This window comes from Rattus norvegicus, chromosome 14, assembly GCF_021556685.1.
Source record: "Rattus norvegicus strain SHRSP/BbbUtx chromosome 14, alternate assembly SHRSP_T2T, whole genome shotgun sequence".
NCBI classification, from domain to species: Eukaryota; Metazoa; Chordata; class Mammalia; order Rodentia; family Muridae; genus Rattus; species Rattus norvegicus.
The window spans coordinates 8986742-8998611 of record NC_141547.1 but is presented as its reverse complement, the minus strand read 5'-3'; the positions used below and the strand labels follow the sequence as shown (position 1 = coordinate 8998611).

At 45.8% G+C, this 11870-nt stretch overlaps 1 long non-coding RNA gene across 2 annotated transcripts; it reads left to right on the top strand.

Moving 5' to 3' along the window:
* Positions 1–9496: 9496 nt before the first annotated feature.
* LOC148001214 (uncharacterized) lies at positions 9497–11870 on the top strand. 2 transcript variants are annotated; one of them, XR_015637280.1, is made up of 4 exons: positions 9497–9569; positions 10037–10160; positions 10961–11165; positions 11434–11868. It is a non-coding gene; the product is annotated as an uncharacterized LOC148001214 (long non-coding RNA). The 2 variants fall into 2 exon arrangements; XR_015637279.1 differs by lacking the exon at positions 9497–9569 and having other exon boundaries at positions 9842–10160; positions 11434–11870.

The following is an 11870-nucleotide window of genomic DNA, read 5'->3' as shown; positions in this document are numbered from 1 at the left end:
GAAAATTCCAAACCCTATAGAAGGTTTTCTATGAAAAGCTTCAGTCTTCTGTGTACGTTCTCAGAGTCTCCTGCTCCAGAGAAAGAACTGTGTCAACCCCTTTAATGGTTTGTGTTTCTGTTTATAGCCTTTCTGGGGGGTTGTCTTCACATGAGTGTATAACGTATTTACTGTTGGTTAGTGCTGTAACTAACTAATGATTTTAGGCGGGATTTACCACAGGATCGAGGAGGACCTGCCTCACTCACACTTCCCTCTCTCATGTTTATCTTTCAGCGTAGCCATAGTCGCTCCTTGTTATCCTCATCACAGTTAATGACCTTACAGGAAAATGCCAAACTCGGATTTCTACTTCAGGTCTGTCTGCTTTAAACATCATTCCTTTGGTTAAAGCCAGAACCAAGATCTGAACAGTTTAAAAAGAACTTTTATTTTCTTTCCTTTATTTTAATTACCCCCCCCCCCGAATTTGTTTCAGTTGACGTTCTAATGCTGTGATGAAAAACTAGGACCAAGGCAACTTGTAGAAGAAAGCGTTTAATCGGAGGATTGCTTACAGTTTCAGAGGGCAAGTCCGTAACCATTGTGGCGAGGAGAATGGCGGCAGGCAGCCGGGCATGGCACTAGAATAGTGCGTAGGAACTACTAAGAACTTACATTCTGAGCAGCAAGCAGTAAAGCTAAGAGACATTGAGACAGGGGCTATATTGGGCTCTTGAAACCTCAAACCTCAGTGACACCTCCAACAAGGCCACACCCCTTTCACAAAGTCACACCCTCCAACAAGGCCACACCCCTCCAACAAGGCCACACCCCTTTCACAAAGTCACACCCTCCAACAAGGCCACACCCCTCCAACAAGGCCACACCCCTTTCACAAAGTCACACCCTCCAACAAGGCCACACCTCTCCAACAAAGCCACACCCCCTCGAACAAGGCCACACTTCCTATATATGAGCCTGCGGCCATTCTCATTCAAACCACCACACTATTATTTTATTTTAGGTGTATGGCGCTTTGCCTCTGTGTGTGTCTTGTGACTATGGAGGGCATTAGACCCCATTCCAGGAACTGGAGTGTAAGCCAACATGTGGGTGCTGGGAATCGAGCCCAGGTCCTCTGCAAGGAGGCACGGTGTTCTTAACTGCTGAGCCACCTGTGCTCTGTGTAAGACACGGACAGCATGTCTTGTGTTCTTTTCATTCCTATTCCCCAACGTCTGTATTTTTAATGTCTTATAGATTTACAGTTTTCGCATGCTTTCTAAGTTAGTACGACTTATATCCTTAGCCAGGGCTAAGCACTCAGTGATTCAAACTAGGGCTTGAATGAATCTCAGCTGTTAAGGAACTGACCACTCCTCCCTGGCCCTGCGGGGCTATCACCAAGGGCTCACTCAGCAAAGTTTCATTTTCTTGTATCTGTTTACTTTGGTCCTTTCCAGGCACTCAACAGTTATTAACTAACAATCCTCACAAGAGGCCCATGAGGTTGGTAATAGTGAATGTAACCGGTGAGGTCAGGATTTTTTCCCCCTGGAGAGTTTCTTAGTACGTCTTTCACCTTCTTATTGAACGTACTTTAATCTGCTGCTCCATGCTCCAAGTCTTTGGGATTCTGCCCCCACGCCCTATGGCTCCTTCTTCAAATTTTCACCCCCTGACTTCTGTTCGGGTTGATTATTCTCTGCCCCCTCCCCCACACACCGGGCATGCTGGAGGCGGAGCCCGGTGCTTTGGGCGGTCCCTCTGGTTGTACCTACAGCCAGGTGATTCCTGTCTGGAGCTGCTTGCTGGCCTTTCACTCCCAGGAAGCCGTTCTCATTTCTCTCTGTCGTTGGTCCCTTTCCCTGGTTCCTCCCGCATTTAACTGGATCGCGTTCCGACGCGACTGGAGAAGATATTTTTGAGTCCGTCTATGTCCGAAAAGGTTTTCATTCTTCCCTCAGACGTTTATAATTTGATTCGAAATTCCATGTTTCAACAGATTTCTGTACAGAAGTGGGAACATAGAAGGAGACACTCGACTAGTTCGAAAGAAAGAAAGAAAGAAAGAAAGAAAGAAAGAAAGAAAGAAAGAAAGAAAAAGAAAGAAAGAAAAGGAGAAGAGGTGAGAAACAGAGATAGCAAAAGAAATAACTACAAAGTAGAAGGTGGGAGAGCAGGTACCCACGCCAGGGATCACATTAAATAACCCCGTGAAAGTGTTAGTTATATCAGATCAGATTTAAAAATAAACCTCTCGGGGTTGGGGATTTAGCTCAGTGGTAGAGCGCTTGCCTAGCAAGCGCAAGGCCCTGGGTTCGGTCCCCAGCTCCGGAAAAACAAAAAACAAAACAAACAAACAAACAAACAAAAAAACCTCTCTATAGCATCGAGGTTTGTCTGCTTAGTGCCCAAACCCGGTATAAGCCAAAGGGGAGAGCAAGATTTATAGGGATTACTCAGAGTGAAACTGGTGTGCCTGCCTTCTATAAGGTAGATATATAAGGTAGATAAGAGTGTATCACAGGACCAATTTGGAACTCGGGTGTTCATAGCAATGTGGTCACACTAAAAAAAATACATGGATGAGTAGCCCTTCAGAGGAAAACATGTCATAGGGTGTAATTTTTTTCAAAAATTCAAATAACAGATACTTTTTTTTATTGGATATTTCTTTACATTTCAAATGTTATTCCCTTTCCCGGTTTCCTGTCCATAAGCCCCCTATCCCCTCCCAATCCCCTTCTTCATAAGGGTGTTCCCCTCCCCATATACCCTCCCTTACTGCCCCTCCCTTCACAATCCCCTACACTGGGGGGTCCAAACTTGGCAGGACAAGGGCTTCTCCTTCTATTGGTGCCTAGCAAGACCATCCTCTGCTACATATGCAGTTGGAGCCCAGGGTCAGTCCATGTATATAGTCTTTGGGTAGTGGTTTAGCCCCTGGGAGCTCTGGTTGGTTGTCATTGTTGTTCTTATGGGGTTGCAAGCCCCTTCAGCTCTTTCAATCCTTCCTCTAATTCCCCGAAAGGGGGTCTCGTTCTCAGTTCAGTGGTTTGCTGCTAGCATTTGCCTCTGTATTTGACATGTTCTGGCTGTGTCTCTCAGGAGACAGATACATCTTACGTGATTTTTTTTTTCAAACCAGAATTATATTGATCAGCAATCCATAAACCAGTGAGAAGCTGAAAGGAAATCAAGGAAATTACTAGTGCAAAATTGAGATTTCTACAACGGGGGCAAAATGCAAGAATTCAGGCTAGGAGCCTTAGATTTGTCACAAGTGTCTAAGATATTAAATATCTTTAGTGGATGTTCATGTTATAATCATAAACCCATGCTTGAATGTTTTCTTCCTTCCTTTCTTTCTTTCTTTCTTTCTTTTTTTTTTTTTAGAGTACAGTGGGTTTATTTTTGCTGATAAAGACAGACTTCAGGTTACTTTAGCATATTGGCATTTTATTAAAAGCAAAGACCAACTAGTCCTCAGATGCCAGCCCATCTGGACTAATCTGGAAATAAGGAAGTTGTTAAGTCTCCTTGTCAGATGCAACCACCAGAAGCCAATCTCAGAGATTCCTCTTATTAAGGTATTTCTTGATAAGATATTTCAAATACCTTCAGGAGAACTGTCTCCCAGAAACGACTGTGATTTCATTCTCCAAGCATTCAGTGTGATCAACATTCCCAAGATTTCCACTTCTTCCCTGGACTTTAACCTCTAGAAACTGTTCCAAAACTTTCAGAACCAAGAACTCCATCTTCCACTGGATGAATGAGATCCAAGTAAAACTTTCAGGGCTTGTTCTTGGGGTTTCCAGCTTTTTGTAGCTTCCATGGGAAGAGAAAAACCTCCCTGTTACGTGTGCGTCTGTCAATTCTATTCTACCATCTGATGTGGCTGATGGAAATTCTATTGATTTTTTTTTTTCTCCTCTAGTGCTGTGACCAGACTCTGTGGCCTCACACACAACCGGGATCTGAGACATCAAGTTATGAATTCCACCACCCCCTCTTTCACTGCGCTGGCCCCCTTAAGAATCTTTGCACCCAGACTCACGTTCCTTCAACTTGAGGGAATATCTGTTTCTCTCAGTTATTGTCTCTGATTCAAGTTGTGCTGGGCAGTTTTATGTCAATTTGACATAAGCTAAAGAGGAGGTTATCTCAATTAGAAAACACCCCCGTTAGCTCAGTGGTAGAGCGCTTGCCTAGCAAGCGCAAGGCCCTGGGTTCGGTCCCCAGCTCCGAAAAAAAAAAAAAAAAGAAAAAAAGAAAAAAAAAAAGATCTACCTGAAGGGCATTTTCTTAATTAGCGATTGTTGGGGGAGGGCCCAGCACCTTGTGGAGGATGGTTTCTTCCCTGGGCTGTAGTCCTGTGTTCTATAAAAAGTCAGGGAGAGCAATCCGGAAGGAGCAGACCACTAAGCAAGCGGCATCCTCCATGGCCTCTGCATCAGCTCCTGTCTCCAGGTTCCAACCATATAGGAGTTCCTGTTCTGACTTCTGTAGTGAGAATGTTAGTTTCTTGAAAAACCCAGTTATGTCATGTGAATAGGTTTTAGATTTAACCCCAGGTGTGGGGGTGGGGGGTGGGGGGGGGAGGGAGAGGCTGCTTCACAGCAGGTGACTGTGATTTGCCTCATGCACTAGCAGGGGTGTGATTTTTACCAGCTGCAGACAGTTTTAATTCTGGGGACGCTGGAGAAGTTATAAACAGGAGAGCCCCAAGAGGGACTGGGGGTGGTTGTTACTCCCTTCGGCTGCTTCTGCTAGCTGTTGTGGTTTGTAAGTAGTCGGGAGCAAAGAGCTGAGAAGTTAAAGATATCCTGGTGACAAAGATCAACATTCCCCAAGGAACTGGAGGCCCCTAATCAGCAGGAAGGAGTCTAGGGAAGTCTCTGCCCCCTCTCTCCTCTTTCCTTCTTTCTCTCCTACCAAGTGTTGGGGGGAGGGTTGGAAGGGATTAGGGTGGAATAATGGTTGGAAGGGAGGTTGAGGTATACAAACCCAATAAAGTATACCAAGAAGAAAAGTAAAAGAACATCGACCTAATTCCTTCAGGGATGGACTAGACGTGGAAGTGCAAGCCAAATTAACCCCTTCCTCCTCAACTTGTTTTTGGTCATGGTGTTTCACCACAGCAGTAGGAACCCTGAGAAAGACACTAGTGAATGGACTAGTTCTGTCTCCTATTATTTTTCGATGTTTCTTAAATAAGCACCTTTAGCGTTTTGAAAGAGAGAAAGACTGGCCCGTGGTGACACATGCCTTAAATCCCAGCACTTGAGAAGCAGAGGCAGGCACACCCACTGAGCTTGAGGCCAGCTTGGTCTACACAGTGTGTTTCAGGACAGCCAGGGCTACACAGAGAACTCCTGCCTAAAAAATGAGGGCAAAAAAAAATTTTTTTTTAAAAAAGGAAAGAAGAGGGGGAGAGAGAGAGAGAGAGATACAGAGAGGGAGAGGGAGAGGGAGAGAGAGAGAAAGAGACAGAGAGAGAGAGAGAGAGAGAACCTCACTCCTATTCTAGCTCTCCCAATCATCCGCTTCCCTCCCCTTCTCTTTTTTTTTTTTAAAGATGTATTTATTTATTATATATAACTACACTGTTGCTGTCTTCAGACACACCAGAAGAGGGCATCGGATCTCATTACAGATGGTTGTGAGCCACCATGTGGTTGCTGGGATTTGAACTCAGGACCTCTGGAGGAACAGTCAGTGCTTTTAACCACTGAGCCATCTCTCCAGCCCCCTCCCCTTCTCTTTTGCCACCACTCTTTCACTTTACTCCCTCCAGAAGTGAAACAAGCTCTTTTGATTTTTGGTGGCAACCTTCCTCTCCCTGTTTGGGGTTTGAACTAGACTCCTTTGCGGTGGTTTGAATAAGAATGGGCCCCCATGGGCTCATAGATTTGAATGTGGCACTATTTGAGAAGGATTAGGAGGTGTGGTCTTGCAGGAGGAAGTGTGTCTCTGGGGACGGGCATTGAGGTTTTAAGAGCCCACGCCAGGCCAGTGTCTCTCTCCTCGCCTGAAGAAAAGGATGTAACTATTAGCTACATACCTATTCCTGCCCTGATAATGGACTAACCCTCTGACTCTGTAAGCCAGCCCCCCAGCCCCCCCACCCCCAGTTAACTGCTTTCTTTTATAAGAGTTGCTTGTTCACAGGGTCTCTTCAGAGCCACAGAACCGAGGTGATGAGGACGAGGACAGCAGCCTCTAATAATGTATCAAAAATGCCAACATCCACACTTCCCATCTGCAGGCTCTTCAGCTGGAAACTTCTCCATTTGCTTTCCTGAGACACCAAGAAGGAGGACCGATGGGGAGGGCCAAGCAGGGGCAGGTCCTCAGAGTCAGAGCCTGTCACCAGCCAGGTCCGGGCATCTGAGCGCATGGAATTTCAAAATATTTCCAACTCCATGCAGTCCCAGACACTGTTGCTCCATAGCTTGATGCTTTTAATTCCTATTTCAAATCCCCCCCCCCCCCCCCCGCACAATGGAGGGGATAGGATAGGTCACCAGGATGCATGACAAAGAAAACCCAAAGCCCCTTGCAGTGCTCATCTAATGCTCTGTCTCTGACAAGAGTGACAGCCGTTAACTCGTGGCTGATTTGATGCAAAGCCATCGAACGCTTTTGACGGTCAAGTACAGATACACTGGAGGCAATGGGTGGGCACAGTGGTGCCCTGGGATATTTTGACAGAAAAAGAAGCCCTCCCACTATTAAAAGTCGCCTTTTCTGACTTCTGGACTCCACAGTCTCTCAGTAGATTCTCATCTGGGGTGGGGGGGGATTAATATTAGGAGAGCTCAGTATAGAAGTCTGTTTTACGCTGAGATTTGGGGCTTAGTTGAAAAGGCGACAGTAGGGTCATTTGGTGGGGCAAACCAGGGAGCAAAGCTTCTCCTCAGGTTAATGCTTGTTTCTCCTGGGGTGGAGCTTGATTACAAGGAATTTAGAGGGTGAGGCAGTACATCACCTCCTGGGGTTAAGCTTCTCCATTTCCTGTCTGTGCTTTGGCTGCCCAGGTTGATATTGAAAACCGGGTGCCATGAAAGGGCCCGGCTGCCTCGTCATCAGACAGTGTACTTCCTCTTCTCTAGGCGTTGACACACACGCCCACTTGACACCTGTACCACCCTGCCTGCCCCTCCTAGTTGGTTAATAACTCGTTACCTTGTGGTTTCAGGTGAATGTCGGCTTCCCCAGAAGACTTGCCCCAACTTTGTCCAGGCACCTATCACCTCTCATGAGGGGTATCGCCTCATCAAAGTCCCTCTCATCCCTCACTGTATCTCGGTGTCTTCTGCTGCTGGGTCCCTCTCCTCGGCTGGCTTTGTAGAATCGACATGGAATCATTCCTGTTAAACCCCAATCAAATAAATGAGGTCACGAGGGGCCGGCATGCACATATATTGGATAAGGGCGGTCACAAGCAACCGCCAGAACCACAAGCTCACACAAGTACTCTCTGCTTTGAAAGAAGCTCTCACTTATTTTACTTTACGTGTATGAGCGTGTCTGTGCACCCCATGTGTGCTGGCTGGTTTTGAGTGTCAACTTGACACCAGCTGGAGTTATCACAGAGAAAGGAGCCTCCCTTGAGGAAATGCCTCCATGAGACCCAGCTGTAAGGCATTTTCTCAACTAGTGATCAAGGTGGGGAGGACCCTTTGTGGGTGGTGCCATCCCTGGGCTGGTGGTCCTGGGTTCTATAAGAGAACAAGCTGAGCAAGCCAGGGGAAACAAGCCAGTAAGTAACATCCCTCCATGGCCTCTGCACCAGCTCCTGCTTCCTGACCCTCTTGAGTTCCAGTCCTGACTTCCTTTGGTGATGAACAGCAATGTGGAAGTGTAAGCTGAATAAACTCTTTCCTCCCCAACTTGTTTCTTGGTCGTGATGTTTGTGCAGGAATAGAAACCCTGACTAAGACAGTATGTATGCATGTATGTATGTATGTATGTATGTATGTATGTATGTATGTATGTATTATGATGTACGTATGCATGCTGGTGTTTCAATTTAGGGTTTTTCTGTTTAATAGCCCCAGGTGTCCTGAAACTCACTCTGTAGACAGGGCTGACCTCGAACTCACACAGATCCTGCTTCTGCCTCCCGAGTGTGCCGCACACCTGGTTCACTGTGGGTGCTTTCGTGTGCTTATTTCTTGTACTTCTATCCTGTTTCAACCTCTGTTTATCTATCTATCTATCTATCTATCTATCTATCTATCTATCTATCTATCTATCTTATCTATCTATCTATTCTTTTCCTGTTGTTATTGGTTGGGTTTTGTTTTGTTTTTTTCCGGAGCTGAGGACTGAACCCAGGGTCCCGTGCTTGCTGGGCAAGCCCTCCACCAAGCTAAATCCCCAACCCCTTATCTATTCTTTTTCTTTCTTTCTTTTGGAGCTGGGGACCGAACCCAGGGCCTTGCCCTACCCTACCACTCTACCACTGAGCTAAATCCCCAACCCCATCTATTCTTTTTCTATTAGAGCCCTTAGCTAGTCACGACTGTCAATTCCTAGTCTGATAATCACCCTGGTATACTAATCTTGTTCTGATGCCTCATATCTCTCTTACAACGGCTGTCTTATCTTTTGGGGTGTTTGGGATTTTTTTGGTTAGAAGTCAGCAGGCTGTTGTTCCTTAGGTTTTTGGTAGGAGGCTTCATGCTGCCCTGAGTAGGAAACAGGCCAGTTGTCCCCTGTAGCTGTACGGGAATGGCTGCAGCTCCCTCCTAGTTTGTTGTCCCTATTGGAGCCCTGGAACTGGAGTTATGGATGGTCTTGAGCCATCAGGTAGGTGCTAGGAATCAAACCCGGATCTCTACAGGAGCAACAAGTGCTCTTAGTCAGGGAGCCATCTCTCCAGCCCTCAACAAAATACTTTCTGTGACATCTGCCCAGTATTCCCCTCTCCGATCTTGGACTGCTATTGCCCTGTGCATTTTGGGGGGCAGCTATGGTTCCAGACCCTCCCTTTCCTCCCTCAGGGTGTCCAGATGCTACTGTATACTGGGCTGGAAGGACACATCAAAGTCTGGGATGGGTCGTGTCTGCAGGACCACAGTTGGGATGGGATTTGGGAGTTGAGGGTAGGTGGTAGGGGATTGGGGGGTGAGGGGAAGGCCTTTCCCAAGGGTTCTAGTGTTAAAGCTCTTTCAGCTGATACTCAATGAAACAGCTGCCTTAGACAATTTTCAGTGAAATAGCTTGTATGCGTACACTTTATTCAGGATGGCCAAGGGCTATATAAGAACCTTGGAGAGCGGGAAGGAGTTTTCAGGGTGACTATAAAATCATTGGCTAGAATAAGTGACTTCCTCATTTGTATGGAGAGGCATTTCAGGAATCCCAGGTACTTACTAGGCAGGTTCTTATCCGGAAGTAGGAAGTTGAACTTGTAGAATTGTCAAAGGCAGTGTGACTTTTCTCTGATAGAGGGTGTGGGGTGGGGCTCACCAGACAAGGTCAGAGAAGGAGTGGCCCTGCTAGAAAAGGGAGGCCTCCATTTTGCTGCAAGCTCTGAGAAGCTGTCTGGACATGGCAGCCTACAGCCTATGGTAAGGTGCAACATTGGCTGCCACTCCTGGGAGTCAAAGGTGGTTGTTTCCAAATGAGTTCTGTAACCCTCCTTAACTTACCTTTAAATCCCCTGTCTCCCAGGCCAGTAAGATGGGTCATCGGGTAACAGTGCTGGCTGTCACACTAATGTATCTCAGGAGCACAAGTTGTCCTACGACTTCCACACACACTGTGGCTTGTGTCCCACCCACATACTACGCAAACATAAAATAATAACAAAACAAAACTCTGGTTGCCTCCTTGAGTGACTCACACAATTACTATAGCACGTACTTTCCCTTGGCAACATTCATTCCCCAACGTCTACAGGTTCCTCAGTCTCTTTCTCCAGCTATCTAGGGTGACACTTCCTTTCTAGGAATTCATATTCCCCTGCTCTGTTACTTTCCTCAGTTTCTGTTTCAGGATTCTACTACACCAGATCACACGCACTTTCTCATTTAAGGTGGTAGGAAATGAGAAACATCGGTTTGAAGAAAAATAATCCAAACTTTAAAGACAGCATTCGGCCCTGACGTGCACACCAGAAAGTGAATCACCTGTGGAAAGTGTATTCTGTCCTTTGAAAAGTGAGTCTTTAACCTCTCTAAGGCATGGAGAGACCATGCAGGGTTTCATCATGGCGGCCGTGTCCGCTCTCTGGTTGTCTCTGAATTCCGTGGGAAGAACTTTCCTTTGTTTGGAGGGAGTTTTGTTATTCATTGTTTTTCTACATCTTTTTTCTGAAGGCCACCTTTTGTTCTTAGATTTTTAAGTTTTCTTAACTTTATTTCTAAGATTTATTTTTAAAGCGCAAACTGTATTTGTATCCTGAAAGCCCAACAGTCTTGTTACTTCTGTCTTCATCAGGGAGAGAGAGCTATCCTGGAGGCAGGGTCTCAGTTAGGGTGGGACTCAAAGCCATAGGTGGGTTCGTGTGACTAAGGAGCACCACAGCCATGGGACTTGAGAAGGGTGATGTCACCATCATCTTTTGTTGTTGTAACTATCTACCTATCTATCTATCTATCTATCTATCTATCTATCTATCTATCTATCTATCATCTATCTATCATTGTCTATCTGTGATCTGTCTATCTACCTACATATCATCTATCATCCATCTATTACGCATCTATCATCCTTCTATCATCTGTCTATAATCCATCATCTATCTGTCTGTCTATCTATCTATCTATCTATCTATCTATCTATCTATCTATTGTAGGCTTAGATTTTTCAAAATCTACTTTATTTAGGGTTCTTAAATGTTTCAACCTTCCTTCTAGCCCACCAACCAGTGGTAGGATAGAAAGACATTGTATGAAAAAGGGGTTTGTAGACCTGTTTAGAAGTAGTTCCTTGGGACAATTTTACTCCTCTTTGTCAGGACACCAGCAGTCTAGTCCAAGAGCAAACACCAAACAAGAATCAGCTTGATCTAACCCGAATCAGCGGGAATCTGCGGGAGCCAGTGGAAGTGGCCAGAATCAGCTGTAATACCACTTGAAGCTCTTGGCATGTTTCTCTCTACAAAGTGAAGACCAGCAAAGACCAGTGAAGACCAGTGAAGAAACCAAGAATTGCATGATGTGGTAAATCAAGAGCATCCCTCACTGTCTGTGGGGTTCTACTTACACTCTTTCTAAACATCACATGCCCTCTCACGTGACTGTTCTCAGCAAAACATCATGTGACATGACTGAGTGGTTAAAGAAATCAGAAATTTCCATTTCCGTCTGCCTGTCTGTCCCGTTCTATCTATCTCTGCGTTGGGACACAATGCACCCACATGCACATGTCGAGGTATGTCTGTGAAAGTCATACCGAAGGTTGTAAGGAGCTGGCATTCTCTTTCCACAGTGTCGGTTCTGGGACTTCAACTCAGGTTACCGGCTTGGTGCTTTTCCCTGCCAAGTGATTTCGTCAGCCTGGATCTCATTTTCTTCTAAACAGTTCATGGTGCATATAGATTCTGGGGACTCAGTGGACAGGAGACCCATGGCAGTGGGTAAGCACTAATAACCAACAGGGGAGAAGTGGGGGAATCAATTAAAACTGTGATGGTAATAGGAGGTGAGGTGCTTTAGAGTTAAAAGAAAATGTATCCTTAAAATGTTGATAGCTTCCTTCTTGACAGAAGCCAGAGATACCGGAAGTGCATAGGCCAAAAGTTTGTCTGGTTTCCTCCTGGCCAGAGATGTGGTTTTTCCTTATTTCCTTTCCCTAAAGGACTACTTCTTCTCTAGAACCCAGACTGGGGATGTGACCAACCCTGGAATAAAAACTGGATTGACCAG